Below are 21,442 nucleotides of genomic sequence, written 5' to 3' on the forward strand. Positions count from 1 at the left end.
GGAGGATTTCTTATTCTGATTGATAGTAACCCTCATTTCACGAGGAGTAAGTGAAGTTGAAGGAAGAGTGTTCTTCCTTCTACTTCCTGCTGTGTAAACAGTGCAAAAAGTCGAGTTAAACTATTTTGACTTCAATTATGCAATTAACATAACTGAAATTGAATAACTTAATTTGACTTTAGTCCTGCTGTGTAGACGTACCCTGTGAGAAGTAAGTAGAAACATTCTTTGTTTCTATATGCTGAAGTGAGGTTTCTTTGGCAGTCACTATAGCATTAAAATCAATTTCCCTATGGGTCCTTACCTGCAAATAGGGTTGCCAGGCAGTTTTACCAGACAGTCTGGTTTTTGGGCCCTCTGTCTGGTAAAAAAATCCAGAAAATACCAGACATGTGCAATGTCCGGTATTTCCTGGATTTCTGGCTGGGTGCCAGGTGGAACCCTGGCGGTTGCTGGGGGAGTGGCTGGGAGGCAGGGCGCGATCTGCGTTGGGAGCTCTGGCTGTGTCTGACGCCTTGGGGAGGCGTCTCCCTGTCTCCCCATCCCCCCACTAGTCCTGACCCTTCCCAACCAACTCCGCTGCCCCCGACCCCCTCCTGGTCACCCCTGCATCCTGCTGGCTGGTTCTCCTCCTCCCGATTTCCCCTGGCTAGTCGCGCTGCCCCTGACCCCCCCCCCCGCCCGCCAGCCCCCTCATCTCCTCTGGCCAGCCACGCTGCCTCCAACCCCTCCCCCTGCCAGCCCCCTCCCCGGTCCCGCCATCTCCCGTGGCCAGCTGCGCTGACCCCACCCCCTCTCTCTGCTGGCCAGCCCCGCCCCCCCCCAAGTGTGTCTGGTATTTTTTCTAAACCTACCTAGTAACCCTACTTGCAAAGGGTCATCACATGAGTAATATAAACAAACTGTGACTATATGTAATATCTATAAGCACCCCACTTCAGTTCTTCTAGACTTAAACTTGGAACTTTCAGGAAAAACTTAAAAAACAACAAATAGTCTGATAGCACTTTAAAGACTAACAAAATATGTAGATGGTATCAGGAGCTTTAGTGGGCTGTGCCCACCAAAGCTCATGATACCATCACATATTTTGTTAGTCTTTAAAGTGCTACCAGACTATTTGTTGTTTTTTAAGTTTTTCCTGCCCACTAAAGCTCATGATACCATCTACATATTTTGTTAGTCTTTAAAGTGCTATCAGACTATTTGTTGTTTTTTAAGTTTTTCCTGTTACAGACTAACTCGGTTACCCCTCTGAAGCATTGGGACTTTCAAGCATGATCAACTCCCTGCTCCCTTAGCTAAGAGATTTATTTATTTATTTATTTTTAGGAAAGAATCAATACGTTGTCATAGCTGTATGACACAGCGAATAAAACTAGAAGATATGGTTACATATATGAGGTTGGTACGGTAGTTTAATGTACATAGGGCTACTTGCACGAGTTAGGTAGAGAATAAGAGCTGTCTATCATACCAAGGCCTGAAAAAGAACATTTCTACATCCTAAAGAAAAGACCTTGATTGATTTACACAGTGCTTTGAAATTGTATACAAAACTGTAAGGGCCTAGAAGTAGCATTAGTAACCGTTGCAATATATTTGAAGATTGGGTTTCAGAAATGTTGAAACTTTGTACCAGACAGTTATGAGCTCTCCAGCATTGATGAGATGTAACCCTGTGTGGTTTGTTAAAAAAAGAAAAAAAAAAAACAGGATTCAATATCACTAACGCTATTTTATAAAAGCTTTCAAATAACACAGTACATATTCAGGTGCTCCAACTCAGTTTTTTTTAGGCAAGACTGTGTATCTCTTAGGAACAGTAGTGGAAACTCTTTCTCTAGTCAGATGGATCTACTGCAGGCTCACTACAACCTAGTGAAAAACAACTGAACAAACATCTAATCTTTCCTCTCCTTAATAAATGCACCAAACTAACCGTACCACACAACCTGACAATAGATCCCTGGCTGTTGTGAGAGACATGCACAGAATGCAAGCACTTTCCCCTCACTCCCTTAGCATCTGAGGGATGGGACAAAAAATAAGCTGCATCCCAGAGTTCACTGCTGCTGCCCCGCTTACTCTCCTGAAATTTTACTTTTACTAAGAATTCTCAAATAAGCCAGTAATTGTAAGCAGGTACTAGTACCAGTATATGTTATGTCCTAGCCACAATCCTCCCGCATACTCTAGACAAATTGGCATAACTGAATTAATATATATGTAAATTCATTTAGACCAGATTTGCTAGAATTCATAGTAAGAATGTTGTGAAGTATTCAGGTCGGAGTTTATAGCTAATTGAATCATCACTTTTTTTTCAGGATTGCAATAAATAGATTAATTATTATGAAAATGGACTAAGTGATAATGTCATTGGAAACGCAGGTTGCAACCAAATAACGATCTCCTACTGCAAGATAAATGCCAAGACATTTGCAGAAATTAAACTTCTGAGAAAACAGGGAAATAGGTTACTACACTTTGCAAGTGGCAAAGCAACCTACATCTGGGCCCAGATTTCAATTCCATGAACTTTAGTGCCAATTTATTGATGGAGTGAAAATAACATACACGAGAACAGATCTAAGAGACCAACAGAAAAATGAGGTTATAATAGGATTGAAAGCTGCTATCTGCCCCACTGATTTTAGAGTCTGATCCATAGTCTTTTTAAACCATATAAAAATACATGGACCTCAATGGATTTTTGGAAAAGACTCATAGTGGACAACTATTCCAACTAGCCCAGTTGGGGGACAATAAGTTGGGGGAAATGTCCAGTTGTGCATGGGCACCTGTAATGGTCATAAAAGTTGTCATGAAGATCAGTTGGAAAGTGTCATCCAGATACACATGAATTAGCTTTATTGAGAGTGAACCCATTGCACCATCATTTGAGAGCTTAACCTTATTGCATATTTCAGGAATAAAGAAAACAGATTGCTCATAAAAGTGCACACTATAATGCTGAGCTATGTTGGATATATTCATCCATTCATGAAGTACTAGCAGCCTTTCTAATCCCATCCTCGTGGCATTTGGGAAAGATAACTACAGTGACTGAAGCACTCTATATTGATATTGTCCTCACTTAGGTTACATCTAGACTGCATTGCTTTCTTAGTATACCAGAGGTATCCCGGAAAAGCAACGCCGCATCCAGGGAATGCATCCACTTTAAAAAAAATCAAAAAAGCAGACACGTTCTTTCGTCACCCCTGTAAACCTCACTCTACAAGGCATAAGGGATGTGTCGAAAGAGCGCTTTTTCCCAAAATTTGACACTGTGTAGACGTGCCAAATTTTGGAAAAGCCTCTTTCAAAAGTAAATCGGAAAAAGATATGCAATTTGCATATCTTTTTCTGATTTAACACTGCAGTCTAGACTTAGCCTTAGATGCTGAAGTCAGGGCAAAGAGTTGTTTGGCACATGACTGTGATGTTACAAATACTGTAACTAACTGAGAAGTACTGGCAAATATTGCAGCATGGGAATGCACTACAGATCATAGAATTGACAATATTCCATGCCGAGCTTCATTTGCACGAGCATTTCTGCAAGAAGGATACAGTGTAGGCGTAGCCCTGGTGCCCTTAATAATGTCCCTGTGAAAAACTGCCAGTTGTCTTCAATTGTTTTTCCTCTTAGTCTTGATTCTCATGGGACTCTACCAGCCAGCTCCCCGAATTTACTAAAGTTGTCCTTGTAATTTTACCGTTCTCCCTTTTACCATTCCTTGGAAACATGGGCTCTATCATTTCACAATCATTTTTATCCGGGCAGCCTTTTACTTTCAAATTCTTAGCCAGATCCTCCCTATTTGTCAAAATAAAATCTAGAACAGACTCTCCTTTAGTAGCTTTCTCCGTCTTCTGAAATTAAAAAAAAAATTGTCTCCAGTACAGTCCAAGAACTTTTAGGGTAACCTGTGCCCTGCTCTGTTATTTTCCCAACACATATCTAGGCAGTCCCCCATTACCACCAAGTCTTGTGGTTTGGAAGATTTTTTTTAGTTGTTTACAAAAAAGTCACTCTTTTTCCTGGTTCGGTGGCCTGTAGTAGACCCCTACCGTTACACATCTGTCTCTGCTTGGACCCCGGACCTTGATTGGAAGGATGAAGGACAACACCACCTATGGTCCCAACTCTTTCCTTCTTACTCCCAGAGCTTTGTAGTCACTTCTAATCTACTGAAGGTTATACCTCACAGTATCCTCAGTTCCCACATGAATGAATACCAAAGGATAGCAGTTAGAGGACTGAATGGTATTTGATAATCTCTCCATAATATCTCTTGCTGCTTTCTGGGAGTGCTGAGTGCAATCCTCACAGCCTTGGGGGTCCATGATGTCTCCTCCTCCATTTCTGGAATTATTCCTCATTGCTTGTTGCCAGAGCAGCATAACAATTTTCCATCCCCACGGTAGGTAGCTTGGAAGCAGCAATGGAGCATTGCCTAGTGTCAGAAGTAATCGGCAGCCGATGTCCTTGCTGTAACAGAGCCACATCCTCCTCCCTCGGTAATATGACAGCAGACCTCTATAGCTGGATAGCCTCCTCAGATTTGGATGTTACTGTGATGGACCCTCCGCTCCCTCGACCATGCTATAGAAAATGGACTTGTGGACACTGATATGCCTAACTCAAAGGTGCTTTGGACAAATTGTCTCATGTAATCTACCAATCTTCATGTCATAATCTACAGAATCTGTTTATCTTATTCTGGTGTACCATCCTTGTGTGTAAAATTAGACATATGGAGTATGGAATGCTTTATGGTTTTAAATATGCAAAGGAAAGCCATCAAGGGCGTTTCCAATGCTGGGATGCCTCAATGTCTGGGCAATCATATGCAGATTGCCTTTTGGCCTTAAGTCTTAGTAGTGGTTGTTCTTAGGAAGTCACATGACCTCCCTAGGGACTGGCCAGGTAACTTCCCATGCAAAAGTGGGAATCTTTAAAACAATAGGAAACTAGCAGATCTTTGTCTTTGGCATGGGCACTCCCAAGAAAGGGTTCCAAAGACCCCAGAGTGAGGAGCTGCCCTGGCTTGAAGAATTAGCTGAAAAAGGAATAGTTTTAGGGTGAATTTGTAATGAGTTTGTACTGAGGTTTTAGTGTTAGAATTAGCTAAGCATTTTCAGTTTGTAATCTACTTTGCTCTGCCTGTTCTCATTTATTACGTCTTAAATCCTACAGCTTGTATTTAATAAAATCAGTTTTATTTACTATCAAGCCCAGTGTAAGTAATTGTTACCTGTGGGAGCAACCAGTATATACATTCTCCCTTTCATTATTAAAGGGCGTTTACCTAAATAATTCATTTGGGGTTCTGATCCCATTTGGGGAGTGGTATCCCAGGAAGCTGGGCCCCAGATTGTATTTTCCTTAGATCTGAAGAGTTTCTGTGTCTGTACAGCTCCTCGGAGGGGCCATGATGCCAGCTCAGGTCCTTGGCTAGGGGAGACCAGAGAGCTGGCCCAACAGGACAGAGCAGTGAGAAGCCCCAGAGAGCAGGAAGGACAGTGGCAGTGGCCTTGTTGGCACCCTGGAAGCACCCTCAAGGGGTCTTCTGTGACCACACCCCATCATAGTCACCATATGAATACCCATGGGCACAGATGCTCCTCAGCCTAACTACTTCCTCCTGTAGTCCACCCACTGGCTTCCTGAGAGATTCCACCAGCAGACCCCTTCACACTGGCTGCTCCCCGAAGACTGGCTTTCTGCTATTAGGAAATGCAGGTTCAAGTCTCTGCAAATTCCCATCAGGAGCTAGGTAGAGGCATCCCTGGTTAGGTTGTCTATGTGCATAAAGGTGCAGGAGACAGGAGCAACACTTGTACTGGAGATGCAGCCCCTTCCTAATCATACTGATTATATGTCTCCCTATTATAATCTCCCTCTCAAATTCCCCTGTTTGCAGTCTTCTGTTTGCAGTCTCCCCTCAGTCACTTAGCCCCTGGCTTTTAAGGTCTTCTCTTCAAGATTAGCCTTACCCCCTCACTAATAACACAGGGGAGGGTGATCACAAGGCTGTCTGAGGCTGATCAAGGATGATCCAGGAAACCAAGGCTCAGTCGGTCCCCAGACATACAATCCCAACAGACCCTAACTGAAATAACTGAAAACCTGAAAGAGAAAGAAAAAACACAAACAGCCAAACAAACTCACTGACCTGTAGTCAACCTTTGGAACTCCTTGCCAGAGGAGGCTATGAAGGCTAGGACTATAATAGAGTTTAAAGAGAAGCTAGATAATTTCATGGAGGTTAGGTCCATAAAAGGCTATTAGCCAGGGGATAAAATGGTGTCCTTGGCCTCTGTTTTTCAGAGGCTGGAGAGAGATGGCAGGAGACAAATCGCTCTATCATTGTCTTCGGTCCACCCTCTCTGGGGCACCTGGTGCTGGCCACTGTCGGTAGACAGGATACTGGGCTAGAAGGACCTTTGGTCTGACCCAGTACGGCCGTTCTTATGTTCTTATGACCCCAAGGTTAATACTTGCTCCTTGTTCATTCACCAGGGGGAACCTCCTCTCTCTCTCTCTCTCTCTCTTAAATCCCCCTATTTATAGTCCTCTTTTCAATAGCTCCATGATTACTTCAATGCTTGGCAAGCTATTTAGCAGGCAAATACACCTTGGCTACATCTAGACTGGCATGATTTTCCAGAAATGCTTTTAATGGAAAAGTTTTCCATTAAAAGAATTTTCGGAAAAGAGCGTCTAGATTGGCATGGACGCTTTCCGCAAAAGCACTTTTTGCGGAAAAGCGTCCATGGCTAATCTAGATGCGCTTTTGCGCAAAAAAGCTCCAATCTCCATTTTCACGATCGGGGCTTTCTTGTGCAAAACAAATCTCAGCTGTCTACACTGGCCCTTTTGCGTAAAAGTTTTGTGCAAAAGGGACTTTTGCCCGAACGGGAGCAGCATAGTATTTCCGCAAAAAGCACTGATTTCTTACAGTAGGAAGTCAGTGCTTTTGTGGAAATTCAAGCGGCCAGTGTAGACAGCTGGCAAGTTTTTCTGGAAAGGCGGCTGATTTTCTGGAAAAACTGGCCAGTCTAGACACAGCCCTTATGTTTCAAAATGCCAAACCTGGGTGCTGTCTGCACCTGGAGCTGTGATATGATTCTCAGCTCACAGAGACAAGTTAACTTTGGTCTTAGCTAGCAAGCAGGAAATAGTAGTGTAGCTGTGGTTACACAGGCTGCAGCAACATGGGTGAGCTGCCTCAAACACAACCCTCCCCCCATTCCAATAGATATGCCCTCAGAATGGTTAGCATGGGCCACCACTGTTCAAACTGTCATGAAATACAAGAGGTCTGATGAACTGGACTTTGCAAGCTTGTGGTTCCATATATTTTGGTTAGTCTCTATGGGTCTGTCTACACTACCCTCCTAGTTCGAACTAGGAGGGTAATGTAGGCATACCGCACTTGCAAATGAAGCCCAGGATTTGAATTTCCCGGGCTTCATTTGCATAAGCCGGGCGCCGCCATTTTTAAATCCCGGCTCGTTCGAACCCCATGCCGCGCGGCTACACGCGGCACGGACTAGGTAGTTCGGACTAGGCTTCCTAGTCCGAACTACCGTTACTCCTCGTGGAATGAGGAGTAACGGTAGTTCGGACTAGGAAGCCTAGTCCGAACTACCTAGTCCGTGCCGCGTGTAGCCGCGCGGCACGGGGTTCGAACGAGCCGGGATTTAAAAATGGCGGCGCCCAGCTTATGCAAATGAAGCCCGGGAAATTCAAATCCCGGGCTTCATTTGCAAGTGCGGTATGCCTACATTACCCTCCTAGTTCAAACTAGGAGGGTAGTGTAGACATACCCTATGATGCCACAGGGACACACTTTTTAAAGTTACAGACTATCACGGCTACCCCTCTGAGATTTTCAAACTACCATGGTTACACTTCTATTTGTATCGTGCTAGCTCAGATGAGTGTTAGGATGAATATGTACAGGTAAGCTGGGAATCACACCGTAGCTCATAGTATAGATATAGTCTTAAGAGTCTAAAAGCCCTTGAGTGCATAGGAAGAAGTGAAGTTATTTTCATTGGCTCTCTCTCTCCCACTAATTTACACAATGATATCAGTTACATATGTCTTAGAACTTAAGCCTACAATGAACCCTTATAATCATCTACGTGACCAAGATAAGATAGTGCAAATAAATCTCCTCCAATAATTCCTGCATGAAGCCCCTGACTTCTGTTATGGGATAGCACTTTTTCAAGAAAGATTCAGGGGGCAGGGCTGCTTGCTGTTACAGTGGTTTTTCTCATCAGTTTCCATGTCAATAGTTTCTGGAGGGCTTATAGGACCGAACAATCTCTTCTGGAAATAGATGGAGATCTTGGCTACAATAAAGTATCATCTTCATGGACCTCGAGCCCTAGAGATGTCTTCATGAGGTCACATCTACTACCACATCATCTATTTTTACAGTCTCTTTATTAATTTTTAAACAATTCTACAAAACAGCAGAGCAGAATTGTTAGAAAATCCTCACAAGCCCACAGCCAAAATAAGAAGTCCAAATAGCACTGGGCCAAGACATAGTGTTCATTTCATTTCACTGATCCTCAGAGTCCTGGATGGCTACAGAGCTGGCAGGAAATCCCAACCATACTCCTTGCTGCCTGTCCTCCTTTTGCTGGAGAATGGGGAGGCCATTTGAAAAAAGGAAGCATGGACTAGGGGAGTGATGCTGCAGTTGAGAGACAGCAAGCTCAGCCTGAGCTCAGGTCTCTTGGACAAATACCTGGGGTGCATGGCTAATAGGAACCTGCTTTGAACTGTGTGAGAATCAGGCTGAGCACAAATGTGCCGATTGGTGACTAAGATGGGACTTTGGAGGGACACTTGGACTGTTTGTTTGTGGGCAATGAAGACTGCTTACTAATTGATGTAGTACAGCAATGCCATGGTAAAGCATGCTCGACCTGGAGGGAAAGGATGCGATTGGCACAAGCTATTGGAAAAGACAGTCCCCACCACAATACATGGCATAAGCAAATTCACTATGATTAATTAATACATTGCGAGTATCCAGGAGCCCCAGCCATGGACCAAAGCTAGATGCTGTGTAACCCAGAACAAAAAGTAATTTCTTGCTGCCGAAGGGCTTACACTGCCACAGTACAGTGGCACGAGGGGGAATTAAGTAACTATAGAGGCATAGACCTTGAAGGGCCATGTTTTCAGAGCTGTGTACTGTGAACTTAATTTGCACATTTTGATCTGTATTCCAGTAGCACCTAGAGGCCCTGACTGTGGTCAGGCCCCCATTATACTAGGTGTTATTTATACAAATGCTTAGAAGTGATTCATGCCTTTAGAGCTTACAGACCAGTTTGACAAGAGAAGACAAATAGTGGCATGGGAAGCAGAGGTAGACTGACTTGCCCAACATGACACAGTTGATCAATAACAGAGCCAGGAACAGAACCCGATTTTATTGAGTCAAGATCCATCACCCAACCCAATGACCTGTGCCGTCTAGGTAATAGTTTGTGAGAGTGAAGAGTTGTTATTACTTATATAGCACAAAGGATCAATTCCCTGATCCAAGAGTTTACCATCCCAATCCTGGAATAGGATCAATATAAGCAATCCTTAATCCCACACAGGTTGTCAATAGGGCTCTGCAAAGGTGCTATTAAGCCTCAAACCTATGTCTTGAATTTTAAGGGTACTCTGTTTTTCTCTCTGACCCACATCTACCATTGGGAGTTTACACCCTTAACAAAACAATAGGCCATGTCTAGACTACATCCCTCTTTCGAAAGAGGGATGTAATTAGACAGATCGAAATTGCAAATGAAGCTGTACTCTTCATTTTTTGGAGGATTACAGGATCTTTCAAAAAAGGGTGGGTTTTTTTTCGAAAGAACTGCATCTAGACAGTGGTTTCACTTTCAAAATACCTGTTTTCAAAAGAATGCACGGCTGCCATTATTCAAATGAAGCATGGGAAATTCAAATCCCGGTTTCATTTGCAATTTCAATCTGTCTAATTTACATCTCTCTTTCAAAAGAGAGTTGTAGTCTAGACATGCCCATAGAAGGTGAATGGGGCAAACAGATTAAAATGTACTGTTAACAAAAGGTGAAACAAAGTAAGCTAGGATCCCCTATAGTAGTGAACAGAGCACTGTAAAAATGGTAAACAACATAGAGGAAAACTAATAACACTTCAACTGCTAAATCCCTTAGCGGCCTGAACCCTTGACCTCCAGGTATTATACTAGATAAAAGGCAAGTGTGATGGAGTCTCACTGTACCATCTCCTGTTGGCAGGTATGAGTCATCTTTCCAGCATGTTCAAATGCAGACACGCTCCAATGAACTGGATATGGCAGACAAAGGCCTATATCCTGGATTGATGTCTTCCTTTCCTCCTCTTCTCTGTGTTATAAACCAGGCTGTGGGTATGAGAGGGGCTGAATTGCCAATGGGCTGCTATCCTGAGCATGCAAGTAAGATTTCCCTTCCAATAATGCACAGGTTCAAGATGGTGAGCACAGCTACCTAAAGATCATAGACCACTGACGTATGGGCAATGCCTAGCACTGGATCTAAACCAGATAGGCTTTACCGCTGTCTCTATCACTGGTCGCCTCCACTGCTGCCTCCAAAGTGGACAGCACTGGTGACAGGAGAAATGGCCTTAATTAGTCTCCTGCTTTTGGGGCAGATTAGTTCCTGAAAACCTGTTCCCGCCACTGTATGAAAAGGTGCCAAAGGGAAATAAAGAAGAGGGACCAGTCTGAATGCCAATAATATAACCTGAGGCAATCCAAGATAGCAAAGTGGTTTGTAAGGTAACAAAAAAAATAAACATAGAAGTTTCCCTACAATGACAGAGTCTGTACAGATCTGACTGCAAGAGTGAGGCCTAAGAAAGAGCAAAAGGAGGAGTTAATGGCAGAGTGAAGAGTAGAATAAGTCAAGCCAATTTTCCTGTACTGTTGCTTGGGTGACTAGTGCTTGCACCTTGTTGGTGACATTTTTAAGGTTATAATTTACAAGCCACTATGCCAATTTGAAAATGCACTTATTGCAAACATATGTACAATAATGGTAACAGTGTATGGAATTTAAATTCAGACACCCAGTTCTGAAAAAGCCTGTCCCTAGAAAGGATAGATAGAGTTGAACTAGTCAGGCATGTCAATGAGATATATGAAAGCAAGTTGGAACCATTAGTCAAGCAGATCACTCTATTCATCAAGGCTTAGGTTCCTATAGCATATCACAACTGCCTAGGTACACAGTGAGCAAAGCCAAAAGCAAAGTGATTTCAACTACTCAAAAATGCAGATTGGAACAGAGGAGCGTTTTGGAGCATGTTATTGGCTTTATAAGTTGCATTAACTGTTTCTTCTCTCTTTTTTGGTTCTTACCCTGTTTTTTTTCCAGTGATTCTGATATCTACGGAGTTAAAGCCTTAGGCAACCTTTTTCTTTTAAAACACGACTTAAAACATAAAACATTTTTTAACACTCAGAATTAATTCTTCAGGTAGGAAAGGATCTGTTATGAATATCACAGCCCAGGGTTTACTGATAACCTGCACCTACATAGTCACAGCTGCATCCTAGGTAGGCAAAAATCCACTGTGGCCTACACAACTGCCTGGAATTGATGCAGATGGCCATGCTCAGTTATTTGGGGGAGAGAGAAACAAGATGGGGAAAAAAAGCATAGTGCAGCATCTAACAAATAAAAAGTTGCTGTGACCAGAGCTGAATTCAACTCATTTTTCCATCTTGTCTCTTTCTCCCCCAAATAACTGAGCAGGGCCATGAGCATCAATTCCAGGCAGTTGTGTAGGCCACAGTGGGTTTTGACCTACCTAGGATGCAGCTCCAGTACTCCGGCTTCTTGCAAGGAGTAAGGGAAGCTGACAGGAGCATTTGCTTCCATCTATCTCCCAATGTATTGACAGGAATTTAAGATACGGGGACTTTAGCAACACAATTAACGTAGCTGAAGTTGCGTATCTTAGGTTGACCTTCCTAACCGGTTAAAAAATGTTTTATGTTTTAGGTTGTGTTTAAAAACTATAGGATTTTTTAACACTCATGGCGTGTTTATCTTCACCTCTGGATGCTTTCTGACCAATGCAAGGTTTTACAACGGAGGTAACAATTGTTCTCTAAGGGCATGTGTACACTATAGAGAAGATCAACGCTGCCGTGGTTGATCTTCTGGGATCGATTTAGCGAGCCTAGTGAAGACACGCTAAATTGAATTGAGAGGGTGCTTCCATCAGCTCTGGTACTCCTGCTTCTTGCAAGGAGTAAGGGAAGCTGACAGGAGTGTTTGCAAGGAGTAAGAGAAGCCGACAGGAGCGATCTCCCAATGTATGGACAGGGATGTAAAATACGGGGACTCTAGCTACACAATTAACGTAGCTGGAGTTGCATAGATTGACCTTCCCAACCAGTGTAGACCAGTCCTAAGAAATCAAGTAAATGCCACACCTATTAATTGCTAAACATGGTTTATTTTTTGATGCAAATGGCTTAGCACTGATTTTGTAATCCAAAGTTCTGTATCTCAGAACACGCATATATCTTGTATAGTACTGTGCATTGTAAATGATGCTTGTAAACATTTTGAGATATCCGATGATAGGTGCTAAAGAACTGGCAAATGTCTGCATGATATGGCCAGAACATAGTTGCAAATAACAGCTTATCTCTTATATGCGGTGTATGCTCAATTGAACTGCCTATTTAGTGGTTAGAAGAACTGACAGGTGACGTCACTGCATGCAAAGCTTGTAACTGTTCTAGATGCCATTACTGTTTCCACTCCAAAAACTCACATTTTGCAAACCACAATTATGTTGCACTGCTTCCTTTGCTGTAGAACGTGTCTGTAGCCTACTAAATTCAAAGCTGAAGCTGTGAGGCATTGATTATGGCTGCACTATTTTTTTTAATTGACACTTTCAGTACTTCAATTCTGTGCTAATACATTCTGAGCAATTACTTCAAAGCGTAAACATCAAACAATGATGGATGATCCTTGAAAGGACCTTGTATAGGTCAGAAAGCTGGTACACATTAAATGGGGCCACAACTTTTTTTTCATGCCTCTCCTTAGGCCCAGAGTAACTTCAATTCCTGTTTCAACTTGCTGCACTAAAGTCTCTTTTTTTGCCAGCCTTCCACCAGTAACCTGCACCTTGGCTCCACTCCAGACACTGCCTTCAAATTTTATTCTGTTCATCAAATAGAAACAACAACAAACAAAGAACTAACCAAATGGTTATATAACAACAAACATTCCTCATGAACTTGTAACCCTGGAAAAGCTACCTTTTTCTTCTTGCTATACTGAGCTATAAAATATTTTTTGTGGGAAAGAAAAGTTCGTACGTTATAAATCATTCTTACAGTACTTTAAAAAAATCATTTGTTGCAGGTAATAATTGTTAGAACAAACTACCAAGACTAGATACCTTTCAGGAAATGACCTTTAGCTACTCACAAGTTATTGGTCTCAGTAAGTGAATAAGTGGATGAAATTATGTGGCCTATAATATTCAGGAGGTCAGACCAAATGATCTGATAGCCCCACCTGGCCATAAAATCGATGAAAATCTTTTCCTTGTATAACCTGTTTTTTATCTGCCACATCTCTTCCCCCTCACAGGGTATTTCAGACACCTAAACAGTGTTTCCTCTAATTTTTCCATCCATGTGAGGAATAAATTTTGTTATGTGCACCAATGCATGTGCATATGTGTTCCACCAATAAAACACATGCTGCTGGCTGTAGGCACTGTGCATAGTTGGGCAGCATTTGAATCTTTCCTCGGTAGCTGCCCAAGTGCTCAGCGTACAGGGAACACCTCCCCTAACTTCCATGCAAGTTAAGAGCCTAAATACCTCTGAGGATCTGGACCACTGGTGCATTTTGTTTTCCTTTTAAATGAATCCATTTAGTGGTTGTGAAAAATGCTGGGCTGACATGCCTGGAGGCAGCAATCTAGACTTTGGCCTGAGGCCTAGGATCAGATTGGAACTGAGGGTGTTCAGCACCTCACAAATCAAGAGTAGAATAGTGGCTTTTCTCACACTTCCTTACTCCTTCCTGCCTATGTACTTGGCCCTGTAGGGAGTACCAACTGTGTTTTCTCTTAGTACCATGGGTGATGGTAGTTTCTCTCCACTATGAGCTGAACTGTGACTAATGCCTTTCATACAGATCTCTGAAAATCCATTAGAAATTAATGACTTTGAGTCATTTCTAACCTGTGTTACTTAGCTGGGCCAATCCCCTAATCAATCTAGGTCTCTAGCACACAGCAGTTTGAATTAAATGAGACCTTAACCCTGAACACATCAAAGTGTCACAGAACAAAATTGCTTGGTTAAGCAAAAGTCATGACCTACTGATCTTAGGTCAGGACAACAAGCCAGGAAGTCATCCTGAGTTCTAAACAACAACTCTGTCTGTGGCCTGGGACAAGCAACATAGGGCCAGAGCCTCAAATACACTTCAAAGTGTCAACACAAGAATTGTGATACAAAATAACTGTACTTCTGGGGAAGTAGAAGATGACTCTCTAGATTTCCAGCCTATCTAGTCAATTGTCATTAAACGAGTGCAGCTAGTCAGACATCCTGAGGAGAACTGGTTTAGCAGTCTCAGCCATGAGGGACCTGCAGTGGGTCTGGTGTTAAAAGAGGATGAAATTATACACAAAAGTATGGATTTATAAAATCTTCTAATAAGTACTTCCAATCCTCTTATATGGATCAGGATCATGGAGTTGAGATTGGTCCTGTCTTGGACAATTGGTCCTGCAATGAGGAGTAACGGTAGTTCGAATTAGGAGCTTTAATTCGAATTACCTAGTCCGTGCCGCGTGTAGCCGCGGGCAGGTAGTTTGAACTATGGGGCATTTAAAAATGGCGGTGCCCGGGAACATGCAAATAAAGCCCGGGATATTTAAATCCCAGGTTTCATTTGCAAGTTCGAATGACTATATTAGCCACCCTAGTTTGAACTAGGGTGGCAGTGTAGACATACCCTCAGGTATCTGTAAAATGTGGGCATTAATAATGCCCTATATATTATACTCCAGAGCTGCACTGCTGTATACATGCTACATATTCATTCCTTAATTAAATGTTATGCTGACCATAACTAATTAAATCATATTCTGTCTTCAGAGCCACTGATTTAGGGTGTTTACTCTTTTGAATTACTCTTCAGCAATATACATTGGTGCTTCGAGTGCAGAGTGATGAATCCATTGTGGCTCCTGCAGTTAAGCTGTCAATGCACACTGCTGTTGCTTGCAGAAGTTTGGAGGGACTGCTTTGGTTTTGTTTCAGTTTAAGATAAATTCAACATTTATTGCCACTCCTTTTAGCATCTTTTGGTTTGGCATTTTAAAAAGATTTACCACACTGAACTCCTTGAAGTGCAATGACACCCAGTTTTCTTTTATGGAGATTTCCAGCCTGGATTCCCACTTTGGGCAGAGAACTCTAACAAATGCAAGTTTTACTTTTCTGTATTTGTCAAAAAGGGAGTGGTTTGAAGACGGAACCTTGGTTCCAGCCCATCACTCACCACATCGTCTCACCACACTGAAGCTAAGCTTCTTAATTCCATCAAAAATTATATTTTAAACTAGAAAAAAACCCAGAGAAGGTGAGAATAGTAGTGTGATTTAGTCAGTCAGAAAGCCTGGTGTCCTGGACCTCTGACACAGTGTCTCAGTCAGTTGGGTGTCCTCGCACTCTGGATGAGGTCCCAACTGGACTGACCACTTCGCTGGTAATCCACAGATCTGCCATCTTGAGGGACAGATTTCATAGATCTAGGATGGGCTGGGACAGCTGAGGTTTGACCCATCCCTTTCTTACCTTCCCATGGCCACTTCCTACCACAGCCTTTGTCTCAATTTGGTATGTGGTAAGACCTGATCTGACATCATTATTTACCCCTCCCCTAGTCTAGGGCTGATGCCCTTTGCCCATTGTTATTCCTTTTCCTTGGGAACTGTCTAGGATGGAAATTGCAGGGGAGAGACTGATAGCAAGAGGCCCTCAGTGGAAGCTTCTGCTGTTGCTGCTGCAGAGATTGCTTCATATTTTGTGCTCCACAAGGAGACAGCCCCTCTTCTTCTCTGCCTTGAGATGTTGAAGCTCCATTTATACTGGTCTTCTCCTCAGGAGCACTCATGGCAATGCCTAAGGCATGGGGCCTTCCCCTGCCTTGGCCTTAGTGTGGGGTTTGGCACCACAGTCAAAAGTTTAGATCCTCCAAACTCCTGATCAGCTGACACCTAACCCTGTGGGTGCCTGAGCTTCTAATTTCTACAGATAGTGTCAAAATATCCACCAGTGAGCATACACAAATCCACCTCTGTCCTGGCACCATTGAGCAGTTTGACTCATACCTAAGCCCCAGTAGGACTCATAAACTAGGTGTTCTCCTGCCCGTCTCGCCCGTGAGATCTAATAAGGAAGGTATGTTTAGAGGCCATCTTAGAAAGCATATAACAGATTGAGCTCCATGCACAACACAGCCAAAGGTGGGATGGTGATGGTACTAATCCTGCCTCCCCGCACCTCATCTCCACTGATTGATTAGAAAGGACCTGGATTCAATTTGTAGTCCCACATCAGGAAGAATGAGGCTCTAAAGTTAGATTTCATGCCTTCCATGTCAACAACATGGCTATTGGACTTAATGTGGGGGGAAGGACAACAGTTCCTCCAGATGTTTTTTTTTCTGACTTCTGAATCTGTCTCCAGGGGAGGGTCATGTCTGTGAATCTTGAGCGGATGGTGGTTCTTATGCTCTCTGAGTGCTGGGACTTGGACCACACTTCTGTCCTTGGCATTGCCTCATGGCTAATTTAGGCAACTCAGCATGATGGCTCCTGTGGATCCTTTTTTTTTTTTTTTTTTTTTTTAACTTTTAACTCTCCTTACACATTGAATAGACACAACCGGGGATTGTGGATTCCACGTGGCATCAGGGCTTATAAAAGTCAGACTACATATTATAGTGCTCCCGCCTCTTTTGTGAAACCCACTTCGAGCTCCTGTAAGTTACCCTAGTTGTTAGTGCCAATAACATTTAATAAAAAATGTCAGCCTTGTCAGGAATACCGCTGAGGGTTAAAGCTTGGTGAAAAAGAAGGAACACCAAAAGTTATGCAAACATCTACAATACATAGTACTACTGCCCCCCTGAAGTATCCCAAAACACTATGCAAACAGTAGTCTTCTTAACTCTCCTATAAAGTAGATACCATTCTGATTCTATAGAGAGGGAAACTGAGGCATAGCACATCCATTTGAATTTGCTCCAGGTCATTGAGAAAGACAGTGGGAGGAAAAAATTGCAATTTTGTTTTAAATTAAAAATGTTGATGACTTTTTTGACATTTTGTGGTTTGAGATATTTTCATGACATTTGTTTCCTTAGTTTCTGACCAGCAATGCCCAGGAGTCCTGAGTCTTGGTTCTTCATCCCATATATGTTCACTCGTGAACCTCATATTTTGTTGTTAGAAGGCTAAAGAGACAAAACAAATCCAGGTTTAGGTAATACAGGAACCGGCTCGTGAAAGCATAACAATTACAGAGGAGCTGATTTCCTGGCTGCCTGCACACTCATGGAGCCAATGGGAAGTTGAATTCTAACAGAGTCAGACAACCCAAAGAGAATATTCAAACAAACTTGACTAACACTGACCCCTGTGCAACATTAATTCATTCTGATATCAGACTGAAGGAATGATGCATAAATGAACAAGGTGGTTGGCAACAAGTCTTTACTTATTAATTTCAGGCCCACACAACCTCCCATAATGTAAATATAACTGCGTACCTTCCCAGTATTTCGTTTTGAGTTTCATTTTGTGATCACAAACTAGCCGCAAGCAAAAGGCCAAAATAATATGAAGGATGACAGCTGTGATTATAGGGAAGAGAGAAAGAATTTCTTTCCATGAAGTCAGTTAATATTTTTTGTTTGTTCATTTAAAATAAAAGTGCAGCCTCAATTCCTTCACAACCTGTTTTGTTTGGATTAAAATCAATTGCCTGTATACTGAACCTGCTGTTTTCATGTCACACTCTGTGTTACCGGGAAATGAAAGTGGAAGGCAGCTTGGGTGAAAGTGATCATGAAATCATAGAGTTCACAATTCTATGGAAGGGTAGAAGGGAGAACAGCAAAATAGAGACAATGGATTTCAGGAAGGTAGATTTTGATAACCTCAGAGAGCTGATAGGTAAGGTCGCATGGGAATCAAGCCTGAGGGTAAAAACCACTGAGGAGAGTTGGCAGTTTTTCAAAGGGACATTATTAAGGGCCCCAAAGCAAGCTATTCCGCTGCATCAGAGAGATAGAAAATATGGCAAAAAACCACGTTGGCTTAACCATGAGATCTTGCATGATCTAAAAATAAAAAAGGAGTCCTATAAAAAATGGAAATTAGGACAAATTACAAAGGATGAATATAGGCAAACAGCACAGGAATGCAGGGGCAAGATTAGAAAGTCAAAGGCACAAAATGAACTCAAACTAGCTACAGGAATAAAGGGAAACAAGAAGACTTTTTATAAATACATTAGAAACAAGAGGAAGACCAAGAACAGCGTAGGCCCACTGCTCAGTGAGGAGGGTGAAACAGTAACAGGAAACTTGGAAATGTCAGAGATGCTTAATGACTTCTTTGTTTCGGTCTTCACTGAGAAGTCTGAAGCAATGCCTAACATAGGCCGTGTCCAGACTCAAGCTTTTTTTCGGGAAAAGGAGCCTTTTCCCGAAAAAACTTCCCCTGCGTCCAGACTCAAGCCACGTTCTTTCGAAATTATTTTGAAAGAACGCGGCTTTTCTTTCGATGGTATACCTCGTTTCACGAGGAAGAACGCCTTCCTTCGAAAGTTCCTCTTTCGAAGGAAGGCGTTCTTCAATGTAAAGAGGCCGTCTTCGAAAGAGAGCATCCAGACTCGCTGGGTGCTCTCTTTCGAAAAAGTGGATTTCTCTTTCGAAAGATCCGCCTGCAGTCTAGACGCGATCTTTCGAAAGATGCTCTTTCGAAAGATGCTTTTGAAAGAGCCTCTTTCGAAAGAAGCCTGCAGTCTAGACATAGCCATAGTGAATGCTAATGGGAAGGGAGTTGGTTTAGAAGATAAAATAAAAAAAGAACAACTTAAAAATCACCTAGAAAAGTTAGATGCCTGCAAGTCACCAGGATCTGATGAAATGCATCCTAGCATACTCAAGGAGCTGATAGAGGAGGTATCTGAGCCTCTAGCTATCATCTTTGGAAAATCATGGGAGACAGGAGAGATTCCAGAAGACTGGAAAAAGGCAAATATAGTGTCCATTTATAAAAAAGGGAAACAAGAACAACCCAGGAAACTACAGACCAGTTAGTTTAACTTCTGTGCCAGGGAAGATAATGGAGCAAGTAATTAAGGAAATCATCTGTAAACACTTGGAAGGTGTCAAGGTGATAGGGAACAGCCAGCATGGATTTGTAAAGAACAAATCATGTCAAATCAATCTGATAGCTTTCTTTGATAGGATAACGAGTCTTGTGGATAAGGGAGAAGCAGTGGATGTGGTATACCTAGACTTTAGTAAGGCTTTTAATACGGTCTCGCATGATATTCTTATCAATAAACTAGGCACATACAACTTAGATGGGGCTACTATAAGGTGGGTGCATAACTGGCTGGATAACCATACTCAGGGTATGTCTACACTACCACCCTAGTTCGAACTAGGGTGGTTAATGTAGGCAACTGAAGTTGCAAATGAAGCCCAGGATTTAAATATCTCGGGCTTCATTTGCATCTTGCAAGGCGCCGCCATTTTTAAAGCCCCGGTAGTTCGGACTCCGTGACTGAGGCTAAACGTCAGTTATTCCGAAATAGCACTGCTGCGTAGACGTACCCATACTGAGCAAGTGACTTAGGACTAATTCAGGAAGTTGCTTAGACATTGCTATACTCGGTGGAGAACCACTGCAACAGGGTATTAGAACCCCGCACAACTCCAGGGCGGGCCCCGAGTGAGGGTAGTAGGAGGGCGATCCTTCCCGTCCCCGCACCGGGAGAAAAGCCGGCGGTGGAGACTGAGCCTGGGAGCGGCCACGCAGGAGAGCACGGCCCCAGGAGTGACTGTGGGGGCAGGGAGACGGGAGGAGGCAAGATGTTGGCGCATGCGCAGAAGGGAGGTGGGATGTTCAAAAGGAAAGAAGGACAGTGCAAAGGGGGAGGGAGAAAAAGGGAGAGGAAGGCCGTGCGGGGGGGGGGGGGGAGAGAGCTGGAAGCCGGTTAGAGACATTGCCGGAAGAAAGACAGGACGAGCGGGGTGAGGAAGTAGCTCAGGGTGGGCAGCTGGAGCTCCGTTTGCGGGCTGGCATGTTACGGTGGTTAGCCCCATCATCCAGGTGGGGGGAGGACAGGAAGGACACCCCCACCTTAGGCCCCTGGGATGGGGCTTGGAGAGAGGGTGGTCCCAGGCCCCCCCTCACACACCACTCAGGGCAACAACCTAAAGCGGAGTCACGGCAGCCCTGATCAAGGAATCGCTGTCGGGCAATCCGTGCAAAAGAGGAAAGAAGGAGGCCGGGGGATGGGGGGTAGAGGGTGCGGGGGGTGGTTAGTTGCGCCTCGTCACAACTATCTAAGGGTATGTCTACACTACAAAGTTAGTTCGAACTAACGGACGTTAGTTCGAACTAACTTTCCTAGGCGCTACACTAGCGCTCCGTTAGTTCGAACTTAATTCGAACTAACGGAGCGCTTAGTTCGAACTAGGTAAACCTCATTTTACGAGGACTAACGCCTAGTTCGAACTAGTGGGAGGCTAGCCCTTCCCAGGTTCCCCCTGGTGGCCTCTCTGGGCACAACCAGGAAAACTCTTCTCCTCTCCCCCAGCCCCGGGCCCTTAAAGGGGTAGACTCTGGCCAGACGGCACTAGAGTCAGCCAGCCCTGCCAGGAGACTCTGCCCCGAATCAGTGGCCCCACCATGAGCCAGGCGGCCAGTGCGAGTGACACATCCCCTGCCCAGTCCCCCAGCACCCAGGGGCCAGCCAGGGGCCGTAGACGGCGCGCGGCCTCCTGGACTAGTGCGGAGGTCATGGACCTCATTGAGGTTTGGGGGCAGGCCCCCAACGTCCATGATCTCCGCACTAGGAGGAGGAATGCAGCCGTCTATGGGCGCATAGCAGCCGCCATGGCCACCAGGGGACACAGGCGCACCCAGGAGCAGGTGTGCATTAAAATTAAAAAGCTGCGCCAGGCGTACGCCAAGGCCACAAGAGGCGGCGCCACTGCAGGGGCTGCCACCTGCCCCTACTTCACTGCCCTCCACCAAGTCTTGGGGGGCAGGGCGGTCCGTGCCAGCCCGGGGGA

Source organism: Pelodiscus sinensis, chromosome 6, assembly GCF_049634645.1.
Source record: "Pelodiscus sinensis isolate JC-2024 chromosome 6, ASM4963464v1, whole genome shotgun sequence".
In the NCBI taxonomy this organism is placed as follows: Eukaryota; Metazoa; Chordata; order Testudines; family Trionychidae; genus Pelodiscus; species Pelodiscus sinensis.